This window comes from Salmo salar, chromosome ssa03 (assembly GCF_905237065.1).
Source record: "Salmo salar chromosome ssa03, Ssal_v3.1, whole genome shotgun sequence".
Taxonomy (NCBI): domain Eukaryota; kingdom Metazoa; phylum Chordata; class Actinopteri; order Salmoniformes; family Salmonidae; genus Salmo; species Salmo salar.
The window spans coordinates 71,853,012-71,871,189 of record NC_059444.1 but is presented as its reverse complement, the minus strand read 5'-3'; the positions used below and the strand labels follow the sequence as shown (position 1 = coordinate 71,871,189).

The 18,178-nt window shown below is 41.9% G+C and overlaps 2 pseudogenes; one reads left to right on the top strand and one right to left on the bottom strand.

The window, feature by feature from the left end:
* Positions 1-3,396: 3,396 nt before the first annotated feature.
* LOC106601570 (uncharacterized) lies at positions 3,397-7,411 on the top strand (annotated as a pseudogene).
* A 2,647-nt stretch (positions 7,412-10,058) lies between these two features.
* LOC106601571 (uncharacterized) lies at positions 10,059-16,343 on the bottom strand (annotated as a pseudogene).
* Between the last annotated feature and the right edge of the window lie 1,835 nt (positions 16,344-18,178).

Sequence of the window (18,178 nt, the reverse complement as noted above, 5' to 3'; positions counted from 1 at the left end):
TACTGGGGGCCGTGGCGGTTCTAGACCATTTCAACTGGGGGGGGGCCAAGCTGGGGCCAGTTGTACTGTTAGGGGGCCAGTTACATTAGACGTTATTGTTGTCATATCGTTTTCTTCACTGCATTGCAGGCATTAGCAGGCAAAAGACCATGTTCATAATCAGCATCGTTGCCACTGTCTAATAACGGATGTAAAAAAAGAATGATAGCAAAAATTAGTTATGTAAAAATTATTTCATACTCCACATTTAGGGGGGCCACAAGGGGGTCCAAAATTGTTGTCACAGGGGCACTGCCCCACCCCCCCCAGAACCGCTGGTGCTGGGGGGAGGGGCTTGTCCAAATGAAGGTGTCCTAAAAAATGTATGACACCCTCCCCAAAGTGACACATTATTTCACATGACCCTCCCCTTGTACTGTAAAATACACTGAACACCCTCCCCCCTCATAGAATTAATTCTAAATCATGTTTACTATCACAAATAACAATAACTGTACCGAGCCTGTGTTTATAATCGTGGATATCGACTTTACTACTTCAGCATGCTTGTGTGGCACAGTTAATGCAACGCAGGGCTACGGGCCAGAAGGTTGAGGGTTTGCCGACCACTGCAGACAGAGTTCTCTCTCTGCCAGTTTCATACACTACGATCAGAGCTGGCTGCAGACAATGATCAGCTAGGGGTGAACCAGATTTTCAAAATGTTTATGCCACATTTATAATTTATCAAATATATACAACACATTTTCCACCAACAGGTTTCTGTGCCAATGACCACACAAACAATAAATAAAGCATACCGACTTTGGGCACTTCAATATCATGGTTTGTGTTTTCAATACCACAATAAATGATCAAGGCACCAGGACGAGACCCAGATGCAGACACAGGAGGCAGATGGTTGGAGTCTTACAATGTTTATTAATCCAAAAGGGGTAGGCAAGAGAATGGTCATGGACAGGCACAAGGTCAAAACCAGTTCAGAGTCCAGTAGGTACTGAAGGACAGGCAGAATCAAGGTCAGGGCAGGCAGGATGATCAGGCAGGCAGGAAAGTAGTCCAGAGTCAGGCAGGGGTCAAAACCCGGAAGACTAGCAAAAAGAGAATAGACAAGGAGTACAGGGAAAAACACACTGGTTGACTTGACTGAACATACAAGACAAACTGGCACAGAGAGACAGGAAACACAGGGATAAATACACTGGGGAAAATAAGCGACACCTGGAGGGGGTGGAGACAATCACAGGGACAGGTGAAACAGATCAGGGCGTGACATAAAAATACTATCTCAAGCTTGACAAACAGAAAATACATCCCTTCCTACCTTGTAGGCTTACCCAGTATCGAAGGCTTGGCTTGACAATCTCTGAATGTCATTTAACTTTTTGGTCTTTTGTAACAGATGTCTCTTTCCATTCATCAATTGGCCACTGCACAATTTGGATTGATTTTATTTGTCAGTTAAAAAATACATTCTGCATTCGGGAAGTATTGCTACACTTTGACTTTGTGTGTGTGTTCAGAGCACTGGTTGAGAGAGTGGTGCAGCAGGCAGCTGAGCTACGGAGACAGAGCAGCATGCGCACCTTGTGACAACTTTTTACCAGTTGTAGGTAGGCAATTTAGATGAGTTATTATGGAGATGCCTATTTCCAACCCCTTTTCCATAAAACATATTAAAGTGCTAGACCTGATATAATGGCAACAAAGCACTGGAAAACGACTTTAGTCGCGCTAGAGCGCTTTAGATAAATTCGCTCAGTGTGGACTTTTCTTATAGAAAACAGTATCATGGGAAGGGTTTTACTCATGCTCAGTTCTTGGGTCTCAAGTGCTGTTCAGGTGGAAACTCCCTCGCATGCTACTGACATTAAATGTGTAGAATGATACATTTGCATCTGTTGGCCATCAAGTAGGCTATTAATTTATATGCCATTGTAGACTACTGTAGCCTACCATTTGATACAATAAATATGTTGAAATGACGATATTACTGGAGTCATTGCAAATGCATTTGTGCAACTTGTGTAGCCTACCTGGAGCTGGCATTTTAATAAATGTAATAAATAGCCTATAACTTCAGCCATGTTTAGTTAATTCAATTGGAAGTTATCAATTGTGATCATGGTCACAGCTGTATTGCAAATGTATCATTCTCCACATTTAATGTCAGTTTCATTGTGGACTTTCCCTGAAATTAGATGTTAGCCTATCAGGGGCCAGGCTACCTGCATCTAGCTCAACAAACCATGGCAAAGTTGAATTGCAATTATAAACCCAGATTTTAGTCAGTAGCCTCTGCCGATTGACACAAGTCAATTTTGCAAATATCCCTTTTCTAATGGATTGTAGTCTTAACATCTGGCACATAATAAAGTCACAACTGCCAGAAAATACCTGACATCATTTTTTTGAAGTTCATCTAAGTGTTTCTTGCACAGAGATTTCAAGATCCTCTGTCCAACTTTCATCACTCAAACTCTCCTGTCGAATTTATCTATAGTTATGCACATGCGCAAACTGGATTTATTTACAATTATAAACTGGGTAGTTTGAGCCCTGCATGCCGATTGGTTAAAAGCCGTGGTATATCAGACCGTGTATGACAGGTATGACAACAAATTCATTTTTATTGTTCTAATTACGTTGGTAACCAGTTTATAATAGCAATAGGGCACCTCAGGGGTTTGTTGTATATGGCCAATATACCACGGCTAAGGGCTGTGTCCTAAGAACAGCCTTAGTCGTGGTATATTTAGTCAATAACGCTCCAGGGGGTGTGGTATATGGCCAGTGATATCACGGCTGAGGGCTGTTCTTACGCATGACGCAAAGCGGAGTTCCTGGACACAGTCCTTAGCCGTGGTATATTGGCCATATACCACAAACCCCCGAGATGCCTTGTTGCTATTATAAACTGGTTACCAACATAACTAGAGCAGGAAAAACATATGTTTCATCATACCATACGGTCTGATATACCATGGCTTTCAGCCAATCAGAATTCAGGGCTCAACCCCCCCCCCCACCCAGTTCATAATGGCCAATACCACACCTCCAGGGCCTTATTGCTTAATCCTAGCATTCCAAACAAATTAAATCGACATCCATTGATGGAAAATGATCAATGAGTTAAAAAAGGTCAAGTTATATTTTTTCTTGGGACAAATTCTTAAACTTGCAATAATTATTATTTTGATAGAAAACTGAATTTTGGTTCTTAGCCTACGTAGTCACAAATTACGTCGATATTCTTTATTCATTTAATCCATCATGTTATGAAAAAAGGCTTAATTGGATAAATGTGGCAAGTCCTCTCTTGCTGCGACATGTGGGTTCGTTTTCGGGCGGGTTTTGTCTGGTCATTGTACCTGAAATTGAAGCTCGACCTGGCAACCCCGCTCGTTTGGTATTCGGCTAGACGCCAGCCGAATCGAAGCATGCTGATCTATTTAAGGAGACTACATTCCAGTTTTGTCTCTGTGCATAAGGGTCTTAGTTAAGGTGAGTGAGATTTAATAAATCCCTTTTTTTTTACACAAATTAAATGTTGTACTTCGAAAAGTATCTAAACACCATGTATGCCATGTCTGTGAATACTGATTCTAAATTATTTCAGAAGAGAAATGTATACTTCGATGTTTCATGATTGTTGACTATTTGATCCACAGTTAATGGACATGACCAAGGCAACTAGAATTCAGTTCAGTAACAATATCAACCAAACTGGGAAATGTCAAAACGCAGGGAGAGCGCCATGTCACGGTGAGACTATTAATAACTGGGGGCAATAAATTACTGTGTTGTTGGATTACTTTACATAGACAACAGAGGGCAGTGTTGACAAAGAATCAAAGGTTTTCAATAAAGGCCATTCAATAAAAGGTTAAAGTTGGATAGGCACTCTGTATCTACAACTTTGTAATTTGATATACTGATTATCATTAATTCAATAGTAAAGCTCCTAACGGAAGCCCTCTTTTTTACAGATCAGAGTTAACAAGGGAGCTCTTGGGCCAGTACATCTCAGACACCCTCAGCCACATTCACACAGTGAGGGAGTTCTGTGACAGGCATTCCAAATGGGCCCTTCAGAGGGAGACAGAACTGGAAATGATGAGGGACATCAAGGAGAGGGCAGACAGAATTGTTATGTTGACATTTTTAACAAGATTCAAGAACTATTCTATTGGAATACAGTAAATAGACAGCTTCCCTCTCTGTCAGGATCGACCAAATCAAATTGTATTTGTCACATGCGCCGAATACACGAGGTGTAAACTTTACCCGTGAAATCCTTACTTACAAGCCCTTAACCAACAATACAGTTTTAAGAAAATAGAGTTAAGAACATATTTACTAAATAAACGAAAGAAAATATAAAAAAGAAAATAACACTATAAAATAACAATAATGAGGCTATTTACAGGGGGTACCGGTACCGAGTCAATGTGCGAGGGTACAGGTTAGTCGATGTAATTTTTACATCTAGGTAGGGGTAAAGTGACTATGCATAGATATTTGGACCTAGACTTGGCTCTTCGGTGCCTCTTGCCATGCGGGACCAGAGAGAACAGTCTATGACTTGGGTGACTGGAGTCTTTGACAATTCTTTGTGCCTTCCTTTGACACCGCCTAGTATATAGGTCCTGGATGGCAGGAAGCTTGCCCCCAGTGATGTACTGGGCTGTACGCACTACCCTCTGTAATACGGTCGGATGCCGAGCAGTTGCCATACTAGGATGTTCTCGATGGTGCAGCTGTCGAACTTTTTGAGGATCTGGGGACCCATTCCAAATCTTTTCGGTCTCCTGAGGGGGAAAAGGCGTTGTCGTGCCCTCTTCACAACTTTCTTGGCGTGTTTGGACCATGATAGTCTGTTGGTGATGTGGACACCAAGGAACTTGAAACTCTCGATCCGCTCCACTACAGCCCTGTCGATGTTAATAGGGTCGTGTTCAGCCCTCCTCTTCCTGTAGTCCACAATCATCTCCTTTGTATTGTTCATGTTGAGGGAGAGGTTGTTGTCCTGGCTCCACACTGCCAGGTCTCTGACCTGCTCCCTATAGGCAGTCTCATCATTGTCGGTGATCAGGCCTACCATCGTTGCTGACGACACAAACTTAATGATGGTGTTGGAGTCGTGCTTGGCCATGCAGTTGTGGGTGAACAGGGAAAACAGGAGAGGACTCGATCAATTTAATTAATTTCAAACATTTTTGACATGTGTTTTTCTGTATTTTTTTGTTGTTATTCTGTCTCTCACTGTTCAAATAAACCTACCAGTAAAATTATAGACTGATCATTTCTTTGTCAGTGGGCAAATGTACAAAATCAGCAGGGTATCAAATACTTTTTTCCCTCACTGTAAGCAGGAATCAGGAGGATAGAATTATGGTCAGATTTTCCAAATGGAGGGCCAGGGAGAGCTTTGTACGCGTCTCTGTATGTGGAGTAAAGGTGGTCTAGAGTTTTTTTATTTTTTATTTTCTCTGGTTGCACATGTGACATGCTGGTAGAAATGAGGTAAAACTGATTTAATTTTGCCTGCATTAATGTCCCCGGCCACTAGGTGTGCCGCTTCTGGATGAGCATTTTCTTGTTTGCTAAAGGCTTTATACAGCTCGTTCAGTGCGGTCTTAGTGCCAGTGTCGGTTTGTGGTGGTAAATAGACGGTTACGAAAAATATAGATGAAAACTCTCTTGGTAGATAGTGTGGTCTACAGTTTATCATGAGGTACTCTACTTCAGGCAAGCAATACCTCGAGACTACATAATATTAGACATTGCGTACCAGCTGTTATTGACAAATAGACATACATCCCCACCCCTTGTCTTACCCCCGCTGCTGTTCTGTCCTGCCGATGCACAGAAAACCCAGCCAACTGTATATTATCCGTGTCATCGTTCAGCAATAACTTTTATGTCCCGTTGGTAGGATAGTTCCAAACGGAGCTCATCCAGTTTAGGCTTCTAAATAGATTCTACCCCCAAGCCATAAGACTCCTGAACATCTAATCAAATGGCTACCCAGACTATTTGCATTGCCCCCCCCTCCCCCTTTTACTCCACTGCTACTCTCTGTTATTATCTATGCATAGTCACTTTAATAACTCTACCTACATGTACATATTACCTCAATTACCTCAACTAACCGGTGCCCCCGCACATTGACTCTGTACCGGTACCCCCTGTATATAGTCTCGCTATTGTTATTTTACTGCTGCTCCTTAATTACTTGTTCCTTTTATTTCTTATTCTTATTTTTTAAACTGCATTGTTGATTAGGGGCTTGTAAGTAAGCATTTCACTGTAAGGTCTACACCTGTTGTATTCGGAGCATGTGACTAATACAATTTGATTTGATTTGGGCCTTGTCTGGAAGCAACATTATATCCTTTGCATCAGACTCATTAAAGAAAGAATCTTAGTCCAGTACGAGGTGAGTAATCACTGTTCTGATATCCAGAAGCTCTTTTCGGTCATAAGAGACGGTAGCAGAAACATTATGTACAAAAGGAGTTACAAACAATGCAAAAAACACAAAATTGCACAATAGGTTAGGAGCCCGTAAAACGGCAGCTATCCCCTTTGGCACCATTCTCAGACTGACGTTCCTGTTCCAAAGGGCTGAACAGAGCATCACTGGGCTGTTCAGCCAGCGCCAACCCAGGATGGAGTAGTTACCGCCGAGCTGGTGGAGAATGCTGTGCAACTGGACAGGATGAAGCTTTGGGCTAAGATCTCCAGTGTGGCAGGCAGCTCAGTGGGGTTGGCTGGAGGGATCCTATCCATCGTGGGCTTAGCTCTGACTCCTGTCACTGCTGGGGTGTCACTGGCTCTCACCATTGCAGTGGTCAGCCTGGGGGTCACCAGTGGGTCGTGGAGTCTCTCCAGGAGTGTTTGGAGGATGTGGTCAGAAATATGAAGCCCGTCCTGGGGCAGATTAGGGATGGTTGGAGCATGGAAGGTGATTGCCCCCACTGGGGCCATCGGATAAGGCATTTACTCCCTAGTTAACCGTTCCTCAGCTTTGAAGGCAGTGAAAGTCCTTAGAAGAGAAGATCTGATCTCAAGCGCAAGTAAGTTGGCGCTCCAGGAAGCCAAAGCAGCACGAAACCTGCCCAAGCTAGCAGAGGATATCCCGGACATTGGACAGGTAGCCCTCTCCAAGTCAGCACGGGCTGGTCTCATCACCCTTAACATCCTCTTCATTGGCCTGGATGTATTCTTCATCTGTAAAGACAGCGTCAGCCTGGCACGGAACAAAACACGGAACATAACAAAAGTAAAGCGTGTAAAAAGACACCACAGCAACATGAAACAATTACACACAAAACATGATGGGAAACAGAGGGTTAAATACAAGTAGCTTAATTGGGGAAATGAAAACCAGGTGTGTATGGAAACAAGACAAGACAAATGGATATATGAAAAATGGAGCGGCGATGGCGAGAAAGCCGGTGACGTCGATCGCCGAACGCCGCCCAAACAAGGAGAGGAGCCGACTTTGGAGGAAGTCACGACATATACAGATATAGATGTACAGAATGAGGGTAATTTGCACATTTTCGATCCAAATATTTTGTATAATAATAAGCATTTTATTGTTAGATTATAGGATTAACTCTGGTAGGCCTGGAACAGTCTTCCTCACATCAAGTTCAACTGTCGAAGTCAGTTGGAGCGCCAGGGCGCACTGCCTTCATACAGTATCATCGGCCTGCAGTAGCTCAAGTTTAATAATAGCCACACCATTTTATTATTTTATTTATTTCACCTTTATTTAACCAGGTAGGCCAGTTGAGAACACGTTCTCATTTACAACTGCAACCTGGCCAAGATAAAGCAAAGCGGTGCGACAAAAATACAACACAGAGTTACACATCGGATAAACAAAAGTACAGTCAATAACACAATAGAAAAATCTATATACGGTGTGTGCAAATGAAGTAAGGAGGTAAGGCAATAAATAGGCCATAGTAGTGAAGCAATTACAATTTAGCTAATTAACACTGAAGTGATAGATGTGCAGATGATGATGTGCAAGTAGAAATACTGGTGTGCCAAAGAGCAAAAAAAGTAAATAAAAATAATATGGGGATGAGGTAGGTAGTTGGGTGGGCTATTTAGAGATGGGCTATGTACAGCTGCAGCGATTGGTAAGCTGCTCATATAGCTGATGCTTAAAGTTAGTGAGGTCTCCAACTTCAGTGATTTTTGCAATTCGTTCCAGTCATTGGCAGCAGAGAACTGGAAGGAAAGGCGGCCAAAGTGGGTGTTGGCTTTGGGGATGACCAGTGAAATATACCTGCTGGAGCGCGTGCTACGGGTGGGTGTTGTTATGGTGACCAGTGAGTTGAGATAAGGCGGAGCTTTACCTAGCAAAGACTTATAGATGACCTGGAGCCAGTGGGTCTGGCAACGAATGTGTAGCGAGGGCCAGCGACGAGAGCATACAGGTCACAGTGGTGGGTGTTATATGGGGCTTTGGTGACAAAACGGATGGCACTGTGATAGACTGCATCCAGTTTGCTGAGTAGAGTGTTGGAGGCTATTTTGTAAATGACATCGCTGAAGTCGAGGATCGGTAGAATAGTCAGTTTTACGAGGGTATGTTTGGCAGCGTGAGTGAAGGAGGCTTTGTTGCGAAATAGGAAGCCGATTATAGATGTAATTTTGGATTGGAGATGCTTAGTATGAGTCTGGAAGGAGAGTTTACAGTCTAACCAGACACCTAGGTATTTGTAGTTGTCCACATATTCTAAGTCAGAACCGTTCAGAGTAGTGATGCTAGTCGGGTGGGCGGTTGCGGGCAGCGATTGGTTGAAGAGCATGCATTTAGATTTACCAGCGTTTAAGAGCAGTTGGAGGCCACGGCATTGAAGCTCGTTTGGAGGTTTGTTAACACACTGTCCAAAGAAGGGCCAGATGTATACAGAATGGTGTCGTCTGCGTAGAGGTGGATCAAGGAATCACCCGCAGCAAGAGCAACATCATTGATATATACAGAGAAAAGAGTCGGCCCGAGAATTGAACCCTGTGGTACCCCCATAGACTGCCAGAGGTCTGGACAACAGGACAAACATGTTACTGCAATTTATTCTGATGCTGACTTGTGTGAAAACATTTTTAAGAGATGTTAAATGAAAAGGGACTGTTCATGTCTGGTCTCATTTATATTAACAATAATATGCCTAATTGCTGGTGTTCTAAAATACCCTTGTACTAAATTTAAAAATAAATGGTATTTTTTAATTGGTCATTTGTACTGCGTTCTCATTTTTATCATGACATAATTGAATACCGGACATCACAGTGATGCAGTCTGTAGTCGTGTACAGCAAGACAAAAGCATTGTGTTGTACAACAGAACACAATAAGAACTCTTTGCATACGTTTTAACTGATATTGTTTGCTTCCACACAACTTATTGTGATTATAAATCATCCTTAAACATGAGTTCCTTATATGTAATCCTATATGCACAGAAAGTGTTAAATCCCTTGCCCATATAATTTATCTCTGGACTTTGGCCTGGAAAAATAATAACTTTTCAAAATGTTGCATACAAGGAAACAAAACAAGGAAGACTCTCATAGGACAGCCTGAGAGGCAATAGCTTTTTACAGCCAGTGTCTTGCCCCAGTGTAGCCTTGGCAACAGTCAACAGGTGTGGTAATCAAAGGCAGCTATACACACATTGTACCTGTGATAATCAGAGCCAGTTTGTGATTGCTTTTGCTTGGTAATAGCAGTTATAATGATTGACATTTTTTATTTATTTTATTTTGTTAGGATCTCCATTAGCTGTTACTGAAGCAGCAGCTATTCTTCATGGGGTCCACATCAATAAGAGAAATCATGCAAATTTGTGCATTCAAAACATGGGAAAACTGTCATGGTGTTGTATTTGTGCGAATACTCTACATTCTATCAAACAGTACATGTCAGTTAGTATACACATTATGCGTGTGTCATCAGGAAGTCGGCAAAGTCTTAATCTCCCTCTTCTCTTTTATTGTGTTTTACAGCACTGACTGCCAATGATCCTGAGGTCAGACCAGGTGAGGTGTGATGGGGCTGATGTAGGATCCCAGCTGTTCACCACACATGCTGTTGAAACACACACATAAATGTACATTTAAGTGAGTACATTATCAAATGTTGATAAATATGTACAATTGTAACATTACAGTGCTGCTTTAAGTGCAATGTATTTACACAGTTCCTAGACAAAAAAACAAATGTAGGAAACATTATGAGAATGCAATTGGATCCTTTAATGGTGAGAAAATACTATGAGGAAATATTCACTGAAGCGTGTCAGTTAGTGTTGGCTCATGCATGGTCTGGTGGACAGCTGATAGGTTTTAATGATAAACATCGCTCAATCTAGTGGATATGTTATCTCTCTTCTGGCCTCCCTACTCTACCTCCTCTGTCTCTTCCTCCAAATCCTTCGTATGGAAGCTAGCTTCCCCTCAAAGCCTTTCTTTCAGACCCTCCTCAGCTTTGGTTACTGTACTCCCTTTCCCTCTCTATGAGAGACTGACAATAGGTTGATGATGAATTGTCTTTATCAAAAGGCAGGATTAATACACAATTCCCAAGTACATTTGATGAAATATAGAGAAATAGAAGATACGGTACACTTACTTTTACATGGTGGTCAACCATAACATATATCACTGCTCTGAGTGGCCTTCTTGAATTTATACCTGTAACACCAAACAAAGCTTTCAGTTTCTACTGATACATATAGTATTTAAAAAGTAAATCCCAGAGATAGTTTAAAGATGATATGCAGACCATTTCCAGTAGTACATAAAAAGGAAATCACTACAATGGGTAGGATGACTATGCTGTGGATAATGCAATAACTGTTATTGTTTAATGTCGGATTGAAAATTAGTTTACTTCCAATAACCAGTGGATTATCTTCCTAAATGAATTACAGACCAATCTGGTAAATCAATACATTTTTTAAATTGTTGCTTTACATCAAATTGTATAATTGACTTTAAATTATCAGCTTTAATATACTGAATTATTGATGAAAACTGCTTCTGCAGGGGCACAAACTCCCCTCTTCAAAGACCTCAAAGACTGGTAAGTAATTTTGTCATCCTGCTATGTTATACTCATCTTAGGGCTCTATTCAATCCGTATCGTGGAAGTTCAGCGTTACAGCGTGATTGAAATGTAAAGGCAGCGGAGATTGCATTCACGGTAAACGTTGCATATATCGGCTCAATCGGAAATTCTTTACATTTCTATTGCGTAATCTGTAACTTTTCAGTGATACAGATTGAATAGAGCTCTTAGACTTATTTACTCTCAGCATTTCATCCAGATGGTAAAATGGGTGTTCCAGGATTCTCTGGCTCTTCTTTAACATGAATAGACCTCTACACAGCGAGTCATAGATCCTCTGCCAGGAGTCCAGCTCTGTGCGCCACAGTGCAAGGATGAGTTAGGATCTTTCACTCTTGCTGCCTTTTGCCAGGCTAATTCTGTCTTTACAGATGAAGACGACATCCAGGCCAATGAATAAGACATTGGTGGGGATGGAAAGAGCTTTGCCGTCCTGGCACGCCAACTTACCAGTGCTGATGATCTGATCTTCATTTGTAAAGGCCTTCACTGCCTTCAAACCAGAGTCACAGTCCACTATGGAGTCAATACCTTTTCCGATGGCCCCTGAGGTGCCAATAGCCTTCCCTGTTCCAACTAAGACATCCAACCCTCTCTGCCCCAGGAGCGCCTCCTTTCTAGCCACATCATCCAGACACTCCTGGAGACTCTCCACATCCTCCATTAAACTCTGGAAGACTTCTCTGGCTTTCTTCTCATGGATGCTATGGACCTTCATCTCTGTGATACCAGTGGTTAAACTGTTGACCCTTCTGGTGATCCCCAGGCTGGCTCCTGTAATGGTGAGACCCAGTGACACCCAGCAGTGACTAGGAACAGCTATGCCCGCGATAGAGATGATCCCTCCAGCTGCCCCCACTGAGCTGCCTACAACACTGGAGATCTTAGCCCTCAGTTTCATCCTGTCCAGCTGCACAGCATTCTCCTCCAGCTCGATTAGAAACTGCTCCATCCTGGGTCGGCGCTGGCTGAACAGACCAATGAAGCACTGAGCAGCCCCTTGGAACAGGAATGTCATTCTGAGGGGCTGGTTCTTCCTAACAGAAGGGAGAGAGATTCAACATCTATTTACTGTACTCAAATATACATACAGTACACTCCCTCCATATGTATTCGGACAGTGAAGCTACATTTTTTTATTTATCTACACTGTAGTGCCCCCATTTTAAATCGATCTGTGGACACCGTAGATCGAAATGGCTTGCATTGGGCGATATCCCTGGTTTCCACAGACACAGGGATCCCCCGGACACATATTATTCACACCTGAAGCATGCGCAGAACCATGTAAACAGATGCACGAGCTCTGCAAGTATGCATGTGTTGCGTGCATGTATTTTCATCTTGTGGCATGCTTCAGGTGATAGAAATCTGAACGCACTACCAGCGCTTTGAAAAGTTTGATTTAATTATACTTTCCTGTGGATATATTGTCTCACATTCCTACCTGCAAAAGACTAACCGCACGGATAACCAGTAAAGTAAGTTAAAATATAATTGTATTCAACATGCTGGCTTGTAGAGGTCGTGAGAGGACAAATGCTCATTGTTGCCCGATGTAGAGTTCAATTAAATTCAACTTTGGGTTTTCAGGCTAAGGTCGACCCTGTAATGTGAACTGAACTCTCGTTTTAATATAGTAAAACTATTCTTAAAAAAAAAAAATCTAAGTAATCATTGAACATCTAATAGTCAAATCATAGTGTAAAAGCATCTGAGTGGATTCTACTCTTTTTGTCCATTTTGCGGTGGAAAACTGAGCGTGTCGACGAGCATAACACATCAACACAGAAAAACGTTGGTTGGGAAGTTCTGTATATATATATATACAGTGCCTTGCGAAAGTATTCGGCCCCCTTGAACTTTTCGACCTTTTGCCACATTTCAGGCTTCAAACATAAAGATATAAAACTGTAATTTTTTGTGAAGAATCAACAACAAGTGGGACACAATTATGAAGTGGAACGAAATTTATTGGATATTTCAAACTTTTTTAACAAATAAAAAACTGAAAAATTGGCCGTGCAAAATTATTCAGCCCCTTTACTTTCAGTGCAGCAAACTCTCTCCAGAAGTTCAGTGAGGATCTCTGAATGATCCAATGTTGACCTAAATGACTAATGATGATAAATAGAATCCACCTGTGTGTAATCAAGTCTCCGTATAAATGCACCTGCTCTGTGATAGTCTCAGAGGTCCGTTTTAAAGCGCAGAGAGCATCATGAAGAACAAGGAACACACCAGGCAGGTCCGAGATACTGTTGTGGAGAAGTTTAAAGCCGGATTTGGATACAAAAAGATTTCCCAAGCTTTAAACATCCCAAGGAGCACTGTGCAAGCGATAATATTGAAATGGAAGGAGTATCAGACCACTGCAAATCTACGAAGACCCAGCCGTCCCTCTAAACTTTCAGCTCATACAAGGAGAAGACTGATCAGAGATGCAGCCAAGAGGCCCATGATCACTCTGGATGAACTGCAGAGATCTACAGCTGAGGTGGGAGACTCTGTCCATAGGACAACAATCAGTCGTATACTGCACAAATCTGGCCTTTATGGAAGAGTGGAAAGAAGAAAGCCATTTCTTAAAGATATCCATAAAAAGTGTTGTTTAAAGTTTGCCACTAGCCACCTGGGAGACACACCAAACATGTGGAAGAAGGTGCTCTGGTCAGATGAAACCAAAATCGAACTTTTTGGCAACAATGCAAAACGTTATGTCCCCACTGTCAAACATGGTGGTGGCAGCATCATGGTTTGGGCCTGCTTTTCTTCAGCAGGGGCAGGGAAGATGGTTAAAATTGATGGGAAGATGGATGGAGCCAAATACAGGACCATTCTGGAAGAAAACCTGATGGAGTCTGCAAAAGACCTGAGACTGGGACGGAGATTTGTCTTTCAACAAGACAATGATCCAAAACATAAAGCAAAATCTACAATGGAATGGTTCACAAATAAACATATCCAGGTGTTAGAATGGCCAAGTCAAAGTCCAGACCTGAATCCAATTGAGAATCAGTGGAAAGAAAACTGCTGTTCACAAACGCTCTCCATCCAACCTCACTGAGCTCGAGCTGTTTTGCAAGGAGGAATGGGCAAAAATGTCAGTCTCTCGATGTGCAAAACTGATAGAGACATACCCCAAGCGACTTACAGCTGTAATCGCAGCAAAAGGTGGCGCTACAAAGTATTAACTTAAGGGGGCTGAATAATTTTGCACGCCCAATTTTTCAGTTTTTTATTTGTTAAAAAAGTTTGAAATATCCAATAAATTTCATTCCACTTCATGATTGTGTCCCACTTGTTGTTGATTCTTCACAATAAATTACAGTTTTATATCTTTATGTTTGAAGCCTGAAATGTGGCAAAAGGTCGAAAAGTTCAAGGGGGCCGAATACTTTCGCAAGGCACTGTGTGTATATATTAGTTATTTTTGGCAAAATTACACTCCCCAAAAGGCACTCTATCCATGGAATGACACCAGCCCTGTTAGCCCAAAGAAAGAGTATTAAAGAGAATATACTGTGTCGTGTGTAATTACTAGGTAGGACCATGTTTTTTTTTTTACAGGTATTTTAAATAAACAAATACAATTGTGGGGATCTTCCTCAAATTTACTTTCAGGCTATCGTAGCATCTTTTTTCAAATGTATGTATAATGACACTGAAGAACATTGAAGGTACTACTTTAATACTAATTGAGTGGTGAGGGGGAGCTCTGCGGACCATTCGTTTCAGGAAGTAATTGACATTCATTGTAGCCATTGGCGCTCTGTAGAGTTGCTATTTGTTCAATTTTTTTTGTGTCAATTAAGTTGTGACATTCCTAGATTACTCATTATATTAATAAAGCATGCTTTAAATCAACAAATAAGATAGTCTTGTACCTTTTAACCTTTTTTTAAATGGACTATGTGTACATATCTGGCTGTGTTGGAAAAATCACTACATATCCCATCGAGCCAAGCGGGGAGAGGCTGCCTGTTGTCACAGTTCCAAGACCAGTCAGAAACGACCAGCTAACCCTATGCCAATGATGCTGATGGATCTCAAAATAGAACTTGGATCTGCGTTAAGTAACAATGATATCCTTCATCAACGTTGTCTTATGACACGACAGATAGCTCAAACCAGTCATGGCTATTCAACAAAACAAATCATTTTCAATTTTCTTGAATTTCTTAGTTACATAATTGTAGCAAAGGACTTTTGAAGTTGAGGGTGCAGTATTTATGAAGTTTGGCAATGAGGACGAAAACTAGCATAGTTGAGCTAACCAGCTAGTTTAGCCAGGGGACAACAGGCTTGGGACAGGATATAGCCTGATATCAGGAGCTGGTGGCGAAAAGATTGGTTAAACAATTCAGAGACTGAAACGAATACATCAGACGACAAATATTTAAGGAGAGCGAATCAATATACAATCCCGAAAATCAGCTGTGACTGTAAATAGTCAAACAAAGCTTAACCTATGTTTTGAGTTAGCCTGAATCCAGAAAATGAATAGTGAAGTTGCTTCCGGACACGGTAGACTCCTCCTCCTCACCACTCTATAGCCTACTAGGCAAGCTACAGTGGTGGATTGTGATGGGCATTCCACTTACCTTTCCTCTATCCTGTCACAAAGCTCCTGGCTGATCTGTATGCAACTGCTCACCTAGAAGGCCAGTACTTATACATTGATGAGGCTGGTTATAAAGAAGGGCTTAGCATCCCTCTTAAAATAGATGAGGAGAGCGCAGGTCATTCTGGCAGCAATGATGACAGCCTGAACACTGGCATGGCCTGTCCTCTGAGGCAGACAGAGGAACCTGTTCTCCTCAAACACAGACAGGTGACCGCCAGACACTACACAGCATCTACAATATAGTCCAGCTTCTCCATCCCCCCAGTATCCTTCATTACAGCCCCCAGGTCATTCTCCTGCTCCTCAATCTTACTGTCTGCAGTCACCTGGCTCAGGCTGCTCTTTATGAACTCCCCAAACGCCTTGGTCTGTGCCCTGGCATTGACCTTATATTTGGTGACATGGTCAAACTTCAGGTTGATTCTGTCGGCCTCCTTCTTGATGTCTTTCATCATTTTTGCTTCTGAAGTGCCCATTTGGAATGCCCGTCAGAGAATTCCTTCACTTTGTGAGTGTGGCTGAGGGTGTCTGAGATGTATTGAACTAATAACCCCCTCATTTGCTCTCTGTAAGAAAATAAAACCTTTTAGAATATTATTTTCACCTGGTATTCGTGATGATGCGAGCTCTCTGCTGCTCTCTTGTCACGTCGAACTACCATTCTTCATTTACCACAAGTGCCAAGTAGCCTAGAAACATTTAAATTTCTATAAACTCCATTGCCGTTGCACTAATGAGTGTACCAGTTTGTGCTATTAAAGGAAACACAGACTCAAGGACTTTTTCCATTTCATTTCATAAAATAATGTTTTATTTTACGAATTTCATTCATTGCAATACCTGTTTGTTTGACAGTTTTGTCAATGTCAGGGGCGCGGTGTTCCTGGACCTCACACTACATGGACAAAAGTATGTGGACAGCAAAAGTATGTGGTCCCCCCTTTGCTGCTATAACAGCCTCCACTCTTCTGGGAAGGCTTTCCACTAGATGTTGGAAGATTGCTGCAGGGACTTCCATTCAGCCACCAGAGCATTAGTGAGGTCAGGCACTTATGTTGGGCAATTAGACCTAATTAGACCTGGCTCACAGTCGGTGTTGCAATTCATCCCAAAGGTGTTCGATTGGGTTGAGGTCAAGGCTCTGTGCAGGCCAGTCAAATTCTTCCACACCGATCTCGACAAACCATTTCTGTGTGGACCTCGCTTTGTGCACAAGGACATTGTCATGCTGAAACAGAAAAGGGCCTTCCTAAAACTGTTGCCACAAAGTTGGAAGCACAAAATTATCTGGAATGTCATTGTATGCTGTAGTGTTAACTTCTTTGGGCTAGGGGGCAGTATTTTCACATCCGGATAAAAAACGTACCCGATTTAATCTGGTTACGACTCCTGCCCAGTAACTAGAATATGCATATAATTATTGGCTTTGGATAGAAAACACCCTAAAGTTTCTAAAACTGTTTGAATGGTGTCTGTGAGTATAACAGAACTCCTATGGCAGGCAAAAACCTGAGAAGGTTTCATGCAGGAAGTGGCCTGTCTGAGGTGTTGTTGTTCTTGCTTCTGTGTATTGAAGAGTCAGGATCTTAGCTGTAACGTGACATTTCCTAGGGCTCCAATAAGCTCTCAGAGCCCGGGAAGAACCTGAACGATGACGAGGCAGCCTCAGGCTGAAACACATTATCGCCTTTTCCAAGTGGCCCATCAGAGGACAATGGAATTAGGCGCGTGCCCGATTCGACCCCGTGCAGTATTTTCCTTCGGCTGTTTAGCTAATTGCAGATTCCCGGTCGGAATATTATCGCTTTTTTACGAGAATAATGGCATAAAAATTGATTTTAAACAGCGGTTGATATGCTTCGAAGTACGGCAATGGAATATTTAGAATTTTTTGTCACGAAATGCGCCATGCGCACGACCGTTATTCACCATTTCGGATAGTGTCTAGAACTCACGAACAAAACGACGCTGTTTGGATATAACGATGGATTATTTGGGACCAAACCAACATTTGTTATTGAAGTAGAAGTCCTGGGAGTGCATTCTGACGAAGAACAGGAAAGGTAAGACCATTTTTGTTATAGTAAATGGGATTTTGGTGAAGGCTAAACTTGCCGGGTGTCTAAATAGCTAGCCCTGTGATGCCGGGCTATCTACTCAGAATATTGCAAAATGTGCTTCATCCGAAAAGCTATTTTAAAATCGGACATATCGAGTGCATAGAGGAGTAATGTATCTATAATTCTTAAAATAATTGTTATGCTTTTTGTGAACGTTTATCGTGAGTAATTTAGTAAATTGTTAGTAAATTCCCCGGAAGTATGCTTTTTCTGAACGTCACATGCTAATGTAAAAAGCTGGTTTTTGATATAAATATGAACTTGATTGAACAAA